The sequence below is a fragment of the Mustela lutreola genome, chromosome 12 (genome assembly GCF_030435805.1).
Source record: "Mustela lutreola isolate mMusLut2 chromosome 12, mMusLut2.pri, whole genome shotgun sequence".
Taxonomy (NCBI): domain Eukaryota; kingdom Metazoa; phylum Chordata; class Mammalia; order Carnivora; family Mustelidae; genus Mustela; species Mustela lutreola.
In genome coordinates, this window is record NC_081301.1 from 85,219,059 (window position 1) to 85,232,997 (window position 13,939).

Sequence of the window (13,939 nt, forward strand, 5' to 3'; positions counted from 1 at the left end):
CTTGTGTGATTCAACCATTATTTATGAGCTTCTTCTTCTTAAAGAGCTCTGGGCTCTGCTTGCCAATGTTATGGCATATGAAGAGGCAGGGGTGTGCGTGTGATAATGCATCCGTCCACACTGCTGGCATGTTTTCTATCTGAACTCATCAGCTGCCAAAAGGACGCAGAACTCTCTCTTTAAAGATAAAACACTAACTGGGGTTTCAACATTGTGTGGGATTTGGCAGGCATCACACGCTCCTGCATTATTTAGGTAGAATACAGTCCCTAAAATGTGCACAGTACATGTTCAATAAAAATCATTTGCATGGGATTTACACCCGTCTCTGTCTGGTAATATCTGTGCCACTTGCACTGAGGAAATGAATTCACAGAAAAAGGATGATTTTAATTAATGGAGATGTTAAACATGCAAGCAATTGAAGAATTTTCACATTTTTACTTTGAACCCAAGCTCCCCTCCCCGCTCCATTCCCAGTTTGAGTTAAATACTTCATTGTGGACCTGCCTTGCTTTCTGCGGAGTTAAAATGTTGGGATGGCAGGAAAAGCAACAGAAACATCCCGCTAGTCTCTGGATGGAAAAAAATAAAAATAAAAAGAGGGGATGATGATTAATAGGGAAAAACACTGAAAAAATTCGGTTGCTGAATGTTGCCAGCAGTATGACAGATGTTTAAAACAAAATAAAATAAACTTGCAGCATTGATTTAGAATATAATATGGAGGTAAATGGTCTTTAATGAGGTTAACAGTGATTTTTATTATGAATAGCTGAACTTGGCTCCATTTCAAGCTAAGAACTCATCCCTTATTAAAGATTTTTTTTTCCTGAAAATTATTGCTTCAGTTAGAATACACTGGTACTTAATAGCTTTTAATTAAAATGGCATCTGTAATGAGATTTTTTTTTTTCCTTTTCTGTAGGAAAAGGAGATCCCTAACACTGAAAAATCTCTAATTGACCAGGACTCGAGGATGCCGGTAAACAAAAATTATTTAATGGAAATGACTAAGCCCATTGTGGTAAACCATTGATTCTACCAGCTTAGAACAGTTCACTAAATTGCATTCTCAAACTATATTTGTATAATGCAATAGATACATAGCTAAAACTGAAAAAAATTAGTAAGATCTTATTCATATTTTAAAAGGACTAGGAATAATGGAACATGCTTTTAGTTTTACAGTGAGTGTCAGCCATTATTGTATTGATCTAGATTAGTTTCCTAAGAAACAGCCTACATGGTCAGAAAGAGTCTATGTGTCTAATTTCTTTTAAAGAAATATTAAAATCTTCAGTGTCATTCATAAAAGCAGCAAATTTATCCATCTCTTCTGAGGTTTGATTCCCTTCCCTCTCACCATCCTCAACACTAAGTTAAGAATGTAACAAAGTTTAATTTATTTACTTAGTTATTTTAAAGATTTTATTTATTTATTTGACGGAGAGGGAGAGAGAGAAGGGATAGAGCACAGCAGGGGCAGCAGCAGAGGGAGAGGGAGGAAGCAGGCTCCCCACTGAGCAGAGAGCCCCTGGGATCATGACCGGAGCTGAAGGCAGATGCTTACCTGACTGAACCACCCAGGCATTCCGCTAACAAAGTTTAAAAAAAAGAAATCTTGTTATCTGCACACCTGGTATGTACAGCATTAAGATCTTCCTCTAATGATTTCAAACATGATTTCAAGTTTGACTTATTTGCTGTCAGAATTTTCCGTCAGTCATTGGGCCATTAAGATGAATAATTTAAGGTACCCACCAACAATCCCATATTTTAAGACTCTTTAAGGTTATCTTTACATCAATAATGTAATTTGAAATTAGGCACTTGCTATCTTTTCCCACTATCTCTGTGTAACGGCTTCAAAAGAATAACTAGTCATAATTATTAATATTAATGATAATGGTCATATCATCACTACTTTCAATTACCTAAATATGGTTATAAATATTTCAGTATTAAAGAAACTGTCAATTAGGGCTGTTTTATTCATCTTACCTTCAATATGGACAAGATTCCGTATCATCTAATATTATTTATTTTACAAAATACAATAATCTTTGCTGTTCATAGATCAAATATAAATTTTTGTTATGTATAAATTAAATTCCTTTTGAACATGAATGAGTAAATAATAAATTGTGCTAAAATTTGTTTTCTTTCAAAAAACAGCTTGTGTATTTTAAATTATTTTTAGTGATACATTTCAAATATAGAGAAAACCACGGAGAAGGAATACAACAAATGGCTTTTTAACCACTATTAGCAAAATGTTAACCTTTCCCATTTTAGCTTTAGAGATTTTTCAACTTGTCTCCAATTCAATAGCCCTTTCTCCTTCAGATAACTACTACCATGAAATTAGCAAGTGTCCTTCTTGACTATGTTTTATAGTTTGTGCATGTTACTGTATTGTACTATTTTGTTTTGAAACTTTATATAATTGGTACTAGACCATATGCATCATTCTGCAACTTGCTAAGTTGTTTTAACATTTATTCATAATGCAATAGACAGATCTAGTTTTGTCATTTCAACTGTGATGTAACAGTGGTTCTCAGAGTGTGGACTCAAAACAAGCAGCATCGCTGGGACCCTGTCAGCAATGCAGATTCTCAGGTCCCATTGTAGTCCCACTGAATCGGAAACTCCAGAGGGCAGCGCCCAGCCATCTGTGTTCCCGTAAGCCCTGTAGGCGGCTCCGGTGTTGAAGTTTGGGAACCACTGCTACATACTGTTCTAGCACATAAATTTATTTATTCGCTCTTACATTCATAGATATTTAGATTATTTCCATTTTTTCCAATATAACAAGCAATGCTTGAATGAACACTCTTGGGCATATGTTTTCTGCAGAAGTTGAATTGCCAGGTGTAAGAAACAGATGTAGGATGATGTGAAAATGGAACTTTTGCTGTCTCGGTGTAGGCTGAAGTCCCAAGACACCAGATTTGCTGATGAGCAATACCATCAGGAGAGGCTCTGATGAGCTCACAAAAGGACCCAGGAAAGGAAGAATTAGCTTTCCTTGCCTGTCCAGACTAGGCAGCCCTGACGTAACCCATGGTAGTCCGAGCCAAGTAAGGCTGATCCTGACCCCTTCTGTGAAGTGGCAGTGGAGCTCTGCTCATCTCTTCTCCAGAGAGGATTTGTTGTGAGAAGTGCAGTCAGATGACATCCTCGAGCTGCTCCAGCGTCAGGATGTCCCCCAGCATCCAAGCCACAGGGCTGCTTTGGCCTGACCATTTCTGCCCAATGAGGAACTCATCAATGGCCAGTGGTTTTGCCAGAACATTCCACTGGGCGTGCCAAGATGTTTTCAGATTTACACCACGGTCCGAGGCTTTTCCTTTGCAATCTCCTTTTCTGCCCTCTTCTTGTAATTCTGATCAAAGTCTGAACTCCTTCCCTGCCTCTTCCCCTCTCTTTCACAGGTGTTATCCCCAGTAAATCCTTTACACTTGAGGTCTGTTTTCCATAGGACCCAAAATGACACACTCTCTTCCTCCCAACCCCAACGTGACAAAACTATTTCCCAGAAATTAAAAAAAAAAAAAACAAAAACCCAAAACACGTCATTTGAATGGTGGGGGGAGGAAGCACAGAAGCAACATTAAAAAAAAAAAAAAAAAAAAGCTAAAGATCATGTTCTTCCTTTCCTATTACAGCCTCCTCCCCTTCAACAGGCTGGAGCTGGGGGACAGACAAACAACTTTTAACTTGGTAAAAAGTATATGGTATTTAGGTATTAAATACTAAATGCAACTGTCTTAAAAAAGTAACCAGGGGACTTCAGATTCTCCTGTAACATGTGGCTGAATTATGGAACTTGTCATAGGAGAAAACAGTTATTTTATGATTGCATTCTGCTTGTTACAAGTTTGAATTATAGGGGCGCCTGGGTTGCTCAGTAGTTGAACGTCTGCCTTTGGCTTGGGTTGTGATCCTGGGGTTCTGGGATTGAGTCCTGCATCAGGCTCTGCTCAGCAGGAAACCTGCTTCTCCCTCTCTCACTCCCCCTTGCTTGTGTTCCCTCTCTTGCTGCGTCTCTCTCTGTCAAATGAATAAATAAAATCTTTTTTTTTAAAAAAAATCTGAATTATACACATTTCAACCTTTACTCGACATTGCCAAATTCCTCTGCAAAGTAGGGGTTCCAATATACACTTCTGCTTACAGGAATCAGGAATTCCCAATCAACAAAACTAAAAGCAACCTACAGAATAGGAGAAGACATTTTCAAATGACATATCCAATAAAGGGCTAGTGTCCAGAATATATAAAGAACTTGTATAACTCAACACCCAAAAAACAAATAATCCAGTTAAAGATGGGCAGAAGACATGAATAAACATTTCTCCAAAGAAGACATCAAGATGGCCAAGAGGCATACGAGACAATGCTCATCATCACTTATCATCAGTGAATCACAAATCAAAAGTACAGAAAGATATCACGGATACAATGCCCTGTCAGAATGGCTAAAATCACCAACACAAGAAACAACAGGTATTGACAAGGATGTGGAGAAAAAGGAACACTTGTGCACTGTTGGTGGGAATGAAACTGATGCAGCCACTTTGGAACACAGTATGGAGTTTCCTCAAAAAGTTAAAAATAGGGATGCCTGGGTGGCTTAGTTGGTTAAGCAGCTGCCTTCGGCTCAGGTCATGATCCCAGCGTCCTGGGATGGAGTCCCACATTGGGATCCTTGCTCCGCAGGGAGCCTGCTTCACCCTCTGACTCTGCCTTCCACTCTGTCTGCCTGTGCTCACTCTCGCTCGCTTTTTCTCTGACAAATAAATAAATAAAATCTTAAAAAAAAAAAAAGTTAAAAATAGAGGGGCACCTGGGTGGCTCAGTTAGTTAAGGGTCTGACTTTGGCTCAGATCATGATCGGGGTCCTGGGATGGAGCCCCATGTCATGATCTCCATGATCTCATGACGGAGCGCTGCATCAGGCTCCCAGCTCAGCAGGGAGTCTGCTTCTCCCTCTCTCTCTGCCCCTCCTCCCACTTGTGCAGTCTCTCTCTTTGCCCCTTTCAAATAAATAAATAAAATCTTAAAAATAAAAGTTAAAATGAGAACAACCTTATGATCCAGTAATCACACTACTGGGTATTTGCATAAAGAATACAAGAACACTAATTCAGAGGGATATATGCACTCCAATGTTTACCACAGCATTATTTACAATAGACAAGATATGGAAGCAACCCAACTGTCCACTGACTGATGAATGGATAAAGAAGATGTGGTATACGGGGCGCCTGGGTGGCTCAGTGGGTTAAAGCCTTTGCCTTCTGCTCAAGTCATGATTCAGAGTCCTGGGATCGAGCCCCACATCGGGCTCTCTGCTCGGCCAGGAGCCTGCTTCTCCCTCTCTCTTTCTGCCTGCCTCTCTGCCTACTTGTGATCTGTCTGTCAAATAAATAAATTAATTAATTTAAAAAAAAAAGAAGATGTGGTACAATACACACACACACACACACAGGAACACTATCTAGCCATACAGAAGAATGAAATCTTGCTATTTGCAATGATACAGATGGGGCCAGAGAGTATGACGTTAAGTGAAATAAGTCAGTCAGAGGAAGACAAATGCAATATGATTTCACTCTTATGTGGAATTTAAGAGACAAAACGAATAAGCAAAGGGAAAAAAAAAGAGTGAGAGAAAGCAAGAAATAGACTCAATTACAGAGAACGATCTGAAGGTCATGGGGCGGACGGGTTAAATAGGTGATGAGGATTAAGGAAAGGGCTTGTGGTGATGAGCACAGGGTGATGTATGTAAGTGTTGAATTACTATATTGTACACCTGAAAGGAATATAACTCTGTATGTTAACAAACTGGAATTAAAATAAAAACTAAAAAAAAAAAAAAAGAAAAGAAAAAGAAAAGGAATTCTTATTTTCTCACATCCTTGTCAATATTTCTGTTACTTAACTGAAAGTTTTCTAATGGTTATAATAGGCAGGCTCTGTTCTAAGAATCTTGTGAATATTAACTCATTTATCATAACAATTCTCAGGGCTCCTGGCTGACTTGGTCAGTGGAGCATGTGGCTCTTGATCTCATGGTTCAAGCCTCACACTGGGTACAGTTACTTAAAAATTAAAAAAAGAAACTTAAAAGAAATTTTAACAATTCCCTGACACAAGTAATATTTCCATTTTACTGATGAGAAAATTAACACAGAGAAGTTAAATGATTTGCTATAGTCAGACAACCAATAAGTCGTAGAGTTAGGATTTGAAACCAGACAAGACATGTCATTTGAAAATTTTTACTAGTTTTTTTCCTATCTGATAAGGTGTTATCTTGCATTTTCTTAATTATTAGTGAGACTGAACACAGGTTTTTATAGTTACTGGCAATTCAAGTTCCTTTCCTATAAATCGTTTTTTGATATGCCCACTTTTTTATTGAATTATTTGATTTTCTCTTGTTTATTTGTAGGAGTTCTTTATAACTCTATGAAAATAAAACTCTACACTGAGAATGTTGATGCCTATTTGAATTTATTTCAAGCGTTTAATTTTTATAATAATGTTATCATAAAGTATATTAATTAAAACAATAATAAATGAAATATTACTATTATGATAAAATAATGTATAATCATATATATTATGTTTATAATAATTCTTTTATCACAGTTAAATTAGCTTGATAGTTTTTTCTTTTCATTCTTCTCCTACTTTGGAAATAAGATATTTAATTTAGATTTTTAATGTTTACTCTAATTTTTTAACATGCACAATTAGCTTTTAAATTTTCTAACAAGATCCAAAATTATTCAGTATCTGTATCCTTCTATTATAAGAAATATTTCATGTTTCAGCTACCACTGAACAACACCCCACTTCTTATTCTTTAGACCTTTTTCTATATTTTTCTTAATAAAATATTTTAGGTATAAGCATATTTGTTCCTCACAGCAAATGTTTGATTAAATTTACCAGCACATTTTTTATAGGTTCTGTGGTTATACACTTGTGTTTTATTTATCTCCCTGTGTTCATTTTTCATTCTGCTGATGAACATGCTTTATTGATTCTTTCAAAAAGTGTCTATGGATGACAAGATCTTAATCTTTTTATCTATGTAAAGATGAACATTTATTTTAATTCTTCATAAACAAATGTCCAAATTCATTTCCACTTTATCTATTATAGAGTCTATGAAAGTCATGCCAAATGTCTAGGGAGAATTAACCTAATAACTTTTATAATATTTACATGAGGCTTCTAGGTGGGCAAACCTATAAAACAAAATGGATATGAAGTGGACAAAACTTCATATTACTTCCATTTTCTTTTAGCCACAAAGAAATAGAGGTTATAAATGATAATATTAACATTATTTTGTTTCATTACATTTAGCTCTGAAAATGATCACTTTTTCTTCCTTCAAGTTCTCTATTAAATGTCTGTAAAAATATTTCCATAAAGATGTAAAAAGAAGTAAAAAGAATTGTTAAATATTATATATATATATGCAGTTTCATTTACTACAAGTATGAATAGCTCTGAAGTAATCTTGTTCTTACCCTTTTATAAATCAAAACTCTTCAAACATGCATTTTTGCAGAGCTTGCTTTTAGTACTAGATTTTTCTCTTTGTATTCTCCAAGAAGAATTTTTAGAAAATGAAATATTATTTCCTCTTGGAAAGGTGCATCACTACCTGGCATATTATTTAAATGTCCAAAATTTGTCCTTAGGAGGATTCATTTTGTTGGATTCCCATGTTTTGTGAAGAAAAACAAAATAAAAAAGACATGTTAATATCTGTCATCCAGACAATACTTATTAGTAACTTAAGAAGAATTAGTATATACACTGGACCTTGTCAACGTGCACTCTTGTTTGTAAGGTTATCTTAAATTGTATAGATGAGAGAGCTGGATTCCCCCAACATTGAGTACTCCCTTTTGTGGTGATAGCTCACTATATACCAAAAAATGCCTATATGAAAAAACCCTACTGTAATAGTAATAATAAGATTTTTTTTTTAATTCCTTTGAAAGAGTTTTGCTTAAAATAATTTTTTATGAAGCTCATGCGACTTCTATGAAAAAACTTAAATTTACTATCCTTAGTAAACATTCATCATGTTTTGGGAAATGTGTCTTGAGCTGATGTTGTCACAGTAACTGATTATATTTTTGGGAATGCATCAACACTGAAATATACAAGCCATCAGAAAATATGGAAGGAACCTAAAATGATAGGTCATTCCCTATAATGTAGTAATTTCCCCAAGTCATTCGAAGCCAAGCCTCACACAAACAAAACAAATAAAAGACCAAGAATACTCTAAACAGGCTATATGAGCACAACTTATTCCCAGAGGTATACCACAATGCTATCATTGTGATTTAATACTCTGGTGAGTTTTTATACTGAAGAAAGGAAGTTCTGTAAACATTCCAGATTTAATCAATGAAACAAAGGCACTGAAGTCTTGGAAAAATAAGAAAGTAGAATTGGAAGCTAAATATTGTTGCTCCAATCTAAAGCATAAAGGTGTTTTCTAGGGTATATGTTATATCAAAATGGATGAAAGACTGGGACTGGCAAACTCTCAGCTTGGACCTGGTCGAGTTGGCAGTGACAGGCAGGCTCATTTAAGATACTAGAAGTTACGGCAGCTACCTGGAAAGGGTCAAGATGGTGAAGTAGTGCTCCTTCTTTCCTCTCAGTCACCTCATTCCCAACACTTCTGAAGGGAAGAGCTGTCCATCTCTCCCACTCTCCAAACTCACCTATTAAGCTCCTCCAAAATATACTGGGTTTCCATTAACATTCCATGTACTGTGCTTGGTGCTGGAGTACAAAGAATAGAAATAGGACTAACAGGAGAGCAGGTCTTTTCCTTTTAGTTGTTCACTGCTCTATCCCTATTGCTTGGCAGTGTCTGGAACACATTTAGGGGCGTTCAATAAATATGTGTTCAAAAATAAACATAAGGGAGTTCAATTAATATAAGTGTCTAAAGTAGACTAAAAATTACCATAAATTCTTTGCTTTTCTACCCTTTAAGAGACGGAGTCTGATTTCCTTCCCCTGACCCTGGGCCACAGATAGCGACTTGCTTGAACATACAGTGAGATGGCATTTGTGCTCTGGGACTTCTGAGGTCAGGTCACAAGAAGCCATACAATATTTCCTTGTGCCTGTATGAACAATTACTTTGGGAGCCTTGAGATACCCTCGAAGAATTCCTGCTACTCTGAGACCACCATGCAGAGAGGCCATTTGTAGGCATTCCAGAGGAAGGTATAAGCTAAGCAAAGCCTTCAAGCTATCTCCTTCAAGACACCAGACAAATCAGAGGCCAGTCTGAATTACCTAGACTAGCTTATCTACCAGCTGATACCAGCAAGGCTTCAGCTGACGGCACATAGAGCAGAAAAACTGTCGAGATGAGCCCTGTTCAAATTCTTGACATATGACATTTGAGAAAATAACATGGTTGTTATTTCAAGTTGCTAAATTTCAGAATGGTTTATGATATAAAAATAGATAACTGAACAGTCCCCCAACATTACAATTTAGGGTGGGAGTGATTAAAGATAGAAAGTCTCAGAGATTCGGATGAATAAACAGATATTTATAATCCAAAGTTTTGTTTTCTAAATCAGAGACAATAAACTAAACATAGAAGCCTGAGTGTTTACTCCTTGAAAGAAATGAAGTCTAAGCTGATGCATCCTTTGTGAGAGAGAAATAAATGAGAATATGATATGCTACATAATAGTTTCTCCTTTTTGATTTAGATGGTTTATGTCAGTGAATGGAGCAAATAATAACTGCCCTTTTTTTTTTTCATTAAAAAAGTTGTATTCCTCAGAGATTCTCTGCGGGATATTAGAGACTAGCTGTATAACACAAGGACACAAGGCATGAAATGTAGTAGTTGATTATCTAGAATTGACTCAGCTGCTGGGAGCAAGGCAAATCATTTCTTTTTTTCTTTTTTTAAAGATTTTATTTATTTATTTGACAGAGATCACAATTAGGCAGAGAGGCAAGCAGACAGAGAGAGAGAGAGAGAGAGAGAGGAGGAAGCAGGCTCCCTGCCAAGCAGAGAGCCCGACATGGGGCTGGATCCCAGGGCCCCGGGATCATGACCTGAGCCGAAGGCAGAGGCTTCAACCCACTGAGCCACCCAGGTGCCCCAAGGCAAATCATTTCTTATCACTCAGTGGTTGGTATCATGGAAGCTCTAGGTAGGGGGATGGTATTTTTATTTTTTTAAGATTTTATTATTTATTTGAGGGAATGGTATTTTTTACAGCATTTGAGGAACAGTATTTGGGGGCAATGTCTGGGGTGCTGCTTAGGCCTTCACAAGATTGCTTTTTATTATTCCCTTAAAGGTCTCTTAAAGTAGAAAGTCATAGATCTCCTTTAGGGAAGACATTCAGTGTTTGTGAATGTAGAGCTACCATTCGTATTTGGACAAGAACTGAAAACCTTTGGACTAGTGTTGTTGAAATAGTAGACATATTACAAATTAAATGTGGAGGTGGTTGAGTTGCTGCCTCTATAGTTTAGTGACCTAGAATTTTAAACTATGATCCATGAGGTGTTTTCCACCTTTTTTTAAAAGACATCATTTATTTATTTGTTTGATTATTTATTTATTTATTTATCTGAGAGAGAGCGAGAGAGCACATGAGTTGGGGGAAAGGCAGAGGGAGAGGGAGAAGCAGACTTCCTGCTGAGCAGGGAGCCTGAAGAGGGGCTGGAAGACAGACACTTAACCCACTGAGCCATCCAGGTGCCCCGAAGTATCTTCCACTTTCTAATTTATGAGTCTACATGTCCCTTAATTCTTACTTGGGCTGTTGGGAGTACTGTGAGGGCACAGGCCACATCTGGACATCATTTAAGAGCCCTGGAGATCTCACACTCAACCTCCAATGGAGAACAAGGGCTGCGACCTCTGGGAAGCAGTAGGCACCCCCTTGAACTAGAAATCCTTGAAGGGCTCCATTAGGTTTCAGTGTGTGTCTTCTCTCCTGGAACTAGTAAAGCTGTGTCGTATGTGACAGTATATGAAGTGTATCTTACATCTTTTTCTAGAACTACACCTGAATGCACTAGTGCTCTCTGATGCTGAAGAGTGAAAGGGGATTAGCCGCTCAGTCCTTGAAGTTCAGAGTGACTGGGCTTCCCCTTTCTGTGCTGATTAATGTGGTTTTTAAAGATTTTATTTATTTATTTGTTAGAGAGAGAGAGAGAGAGAAAGGGTGATAGAGAGCATGAGAAGGGAGAAGGTCAGAGGGAGAAGCAGACTTCCCGTGGAGTTGGGAGTCCAATGCGAGACCAAATCCAAGACTATGGAATCATGACCTGAGCCAAAGGCAGTCACTTAACTGACGGAGCCACCCAGGCACCCCTGTGCTGTTTAATTTTTCTATTTTATTTTATTTTATTTTATTTTTAGTCAGGCTTCAACTGGAGGTAAGTGGGGAAAAATTTTCAAATACATAAGTAAAGTAAATATCATTATATGATTATGACGCTGGACTAAAAATTTATTACTAAAGAAAATCTATTCTTCAGTCTAAAATGATTGGAGGAGTTTTAGTCTAGAAGCAGTGGTAGGGGAAATAAAGTTTTCTTCTGGGGATAATAAAAAAAAGGTCTTTCACAGTTGAAGCTGTTGAACACAGGATATAATAAGAACCCTACCTTGGCTCTAGCTAAAGGCTGGTGCAGAACAATAAAGGAAGTTTAGCCTAACTGGAAAGGGAAGTGGGGAATATTCTACGGAGGACCTAGGATGGTGGGGCAGGAGGTTTGAAGGCTCTTGTGAGGTATTCAGGGATAATGGTGTATATTTAAGCAAGGAGGTAATGAAATTAATGCAGTATTTTAAGATCAACTCAAAAAGATATTTAACAACTATTTGGAACTGAATGTATCCCAAACAGTTTTTATATGTCATCTAATTTATTATCACTATACGGAAGTATTAGTCCCATTTTATAAATGAAGAAATTTAACTTTGATTGATGAACAAACTTGCCCAACATCACACACCTTAACAGGTGGTACAATTGGGTTTTGACCCCACTTAAACCTAATCCAAAGAACTTGCTCTTTCATGCATCCAGCATGTATCTAGAAATGAGCTGGTTAACTAAGCCAGAGTAGATTCAGGGGAGACAGCACAGCCACGACAAACGTGAGAGATATTGGGAAGTCAGATTCAAAGAGACTTTAGTCTTAACAAGTGATGTGGAAGGTGACCTAGAAAGAAAGAGTGAAAACTACGAAGCTTCTTTCCTAGGTTGCTGGAAGAATGTCATTACTAGCAAAGCTCTGAGTAGCACTTCGATTGAGGGGAGAGATCTTCCCTAAAGTCTCCTCCAATCTTCAAATCCCGCTTCTCTGTGTGAGTCTGGATTTATACAGACTGATTTCCTACAGGGGTATGCTCAGTTTGAAGAGGCAAGTACTTAGCTGTCATACTCTGGGAACGAAACTGGGAGACAAGTTAATTCACTATGTTTGGTGTGGCTAGATGGTGCCGTGGGGCGGATTAGCACTAGATCCAAGATCCAGTGAACAGGAGAAGACCTAGTGAAGACTCTCAAGGCACAGGGCATGCTCGTAAAGAATGAGTGCTCGGATGAAGAAATGGGATGTGCACAGACTTTCATATGTGACACCATAGTCCCCTCAGTCATGCTTATTATCTAACATTTTCTCCTCTGCCTCCCAATTCCTGACACTGGTGCCTGCCTACTGCTATTTCATGGCTCTCCGTTCCATCATTCCACCCAAACATGTCTGTCTTCACCAGATTCTCAAGCTATAGTGCCCCCTCCTTCCATCAACAGTGGTGTAGAGAAAGCCCTGCTTTGACCTATACATCATATTGAAAATATGATGATCTTTGCTATTACTGTTATGTTCCTAAGATATTTGAATTTTAATTGGCCAGTGAGGTAATGACCCTTTCAAGCTATAGCTCTAGTCTAATGAAGTAAGCACACCAACTGGAATGCTATGATTCGGGGTGCCCCCCAGAAGAATCTGAACCCGGTTCTCAACCAACCTCTCCCCAACTAGGGAATGGTTTTAGGCCAACTAAGAGCTGGCTTTGCCCAACACCGCAATGCTGCCTAAACTAGAGAGTGGCTACTTTCAAGGTTACTTTCTTATATAACTCTATAATTGTCACCCATTTTTTTCTCTTTTTCCCCCCCAATCTTAAGAAATTTGAGACAAGATTCAAGAGGGAATTTATAAATAATTATTAACTTCACTTTAATTTACAGCTCATGGCAAGCAGCTTAGAAGGTATAAAGAATCTTTTGGCTGCAAAACTGAGGCAAGAAGAGAAAACAAATGGAAACTGAAAGCAGTACCTCAAGTATTTGGAGGAAGCACAGATCTCTCTTGCTGCTCACTCTGATGTTGCCCACCCTTCTGGCTGATGTACTCTCGCCAAGCGCTGCTTTGAAGGTGGCTGACCTATGGCAGAGGGAATCATGTGACCAAGTTAGTCTCTTCAGGGTATATTCAAATTACATAGAACTGGTCTGAATTGTAGGAGGCAAGAAAATAAAAATATTATATTAAAACTTGTAAATTCTTTTTGTACATTGTTCTGCTTTTTTCTCATGACCTATTCAAAATGGATTTCCACTATATTCCAATTGTAGCTAGTACCCTAGACACTTGCTCTCCATTTTTAGTCAGAAGTCTTCCATTAGTAAAAGTAAATGGAAATACATAACTTATTTATCTCTTTTCTTCAGTTCCTTTATAAAAGTGAACATGTTCATATTTATCTCCACATTGTTACTTCTTTGTCTCCTAATTTTTGACTTGAGTGAGAGAAACAGAGAAAGGAAGAGGGAGAGAATGTGTGTGTGTGTGTGTGTGTGTGTGTGTGTGTTGA

General features: G+C 37.6%; 1 long non-coding RNA gene across 1 annotated transcript in view; it reads left to right on the forward strand.

Annotated features, from left to right (window-relative positions):
* LOC131812717 (uncharacterized) overlaps positions 1–13,452 on the forward strand; it is a 60,231-nt gene extending 46,779 nt beyond the window's left edge. The window contains exons 3-4 of the long non-coding RNA XR_009346450.1: positions 929–985; positions 13,314–13,452. This is a non-coding gene — a long non-coding RNA (uncharacterized LOC131812717). The remainder of the gene's footprint in view (positions 1–928; positions 986–13,313) is intronic.
* Positions 13,453–13,939: the final 487 nt, after the last annotated feature.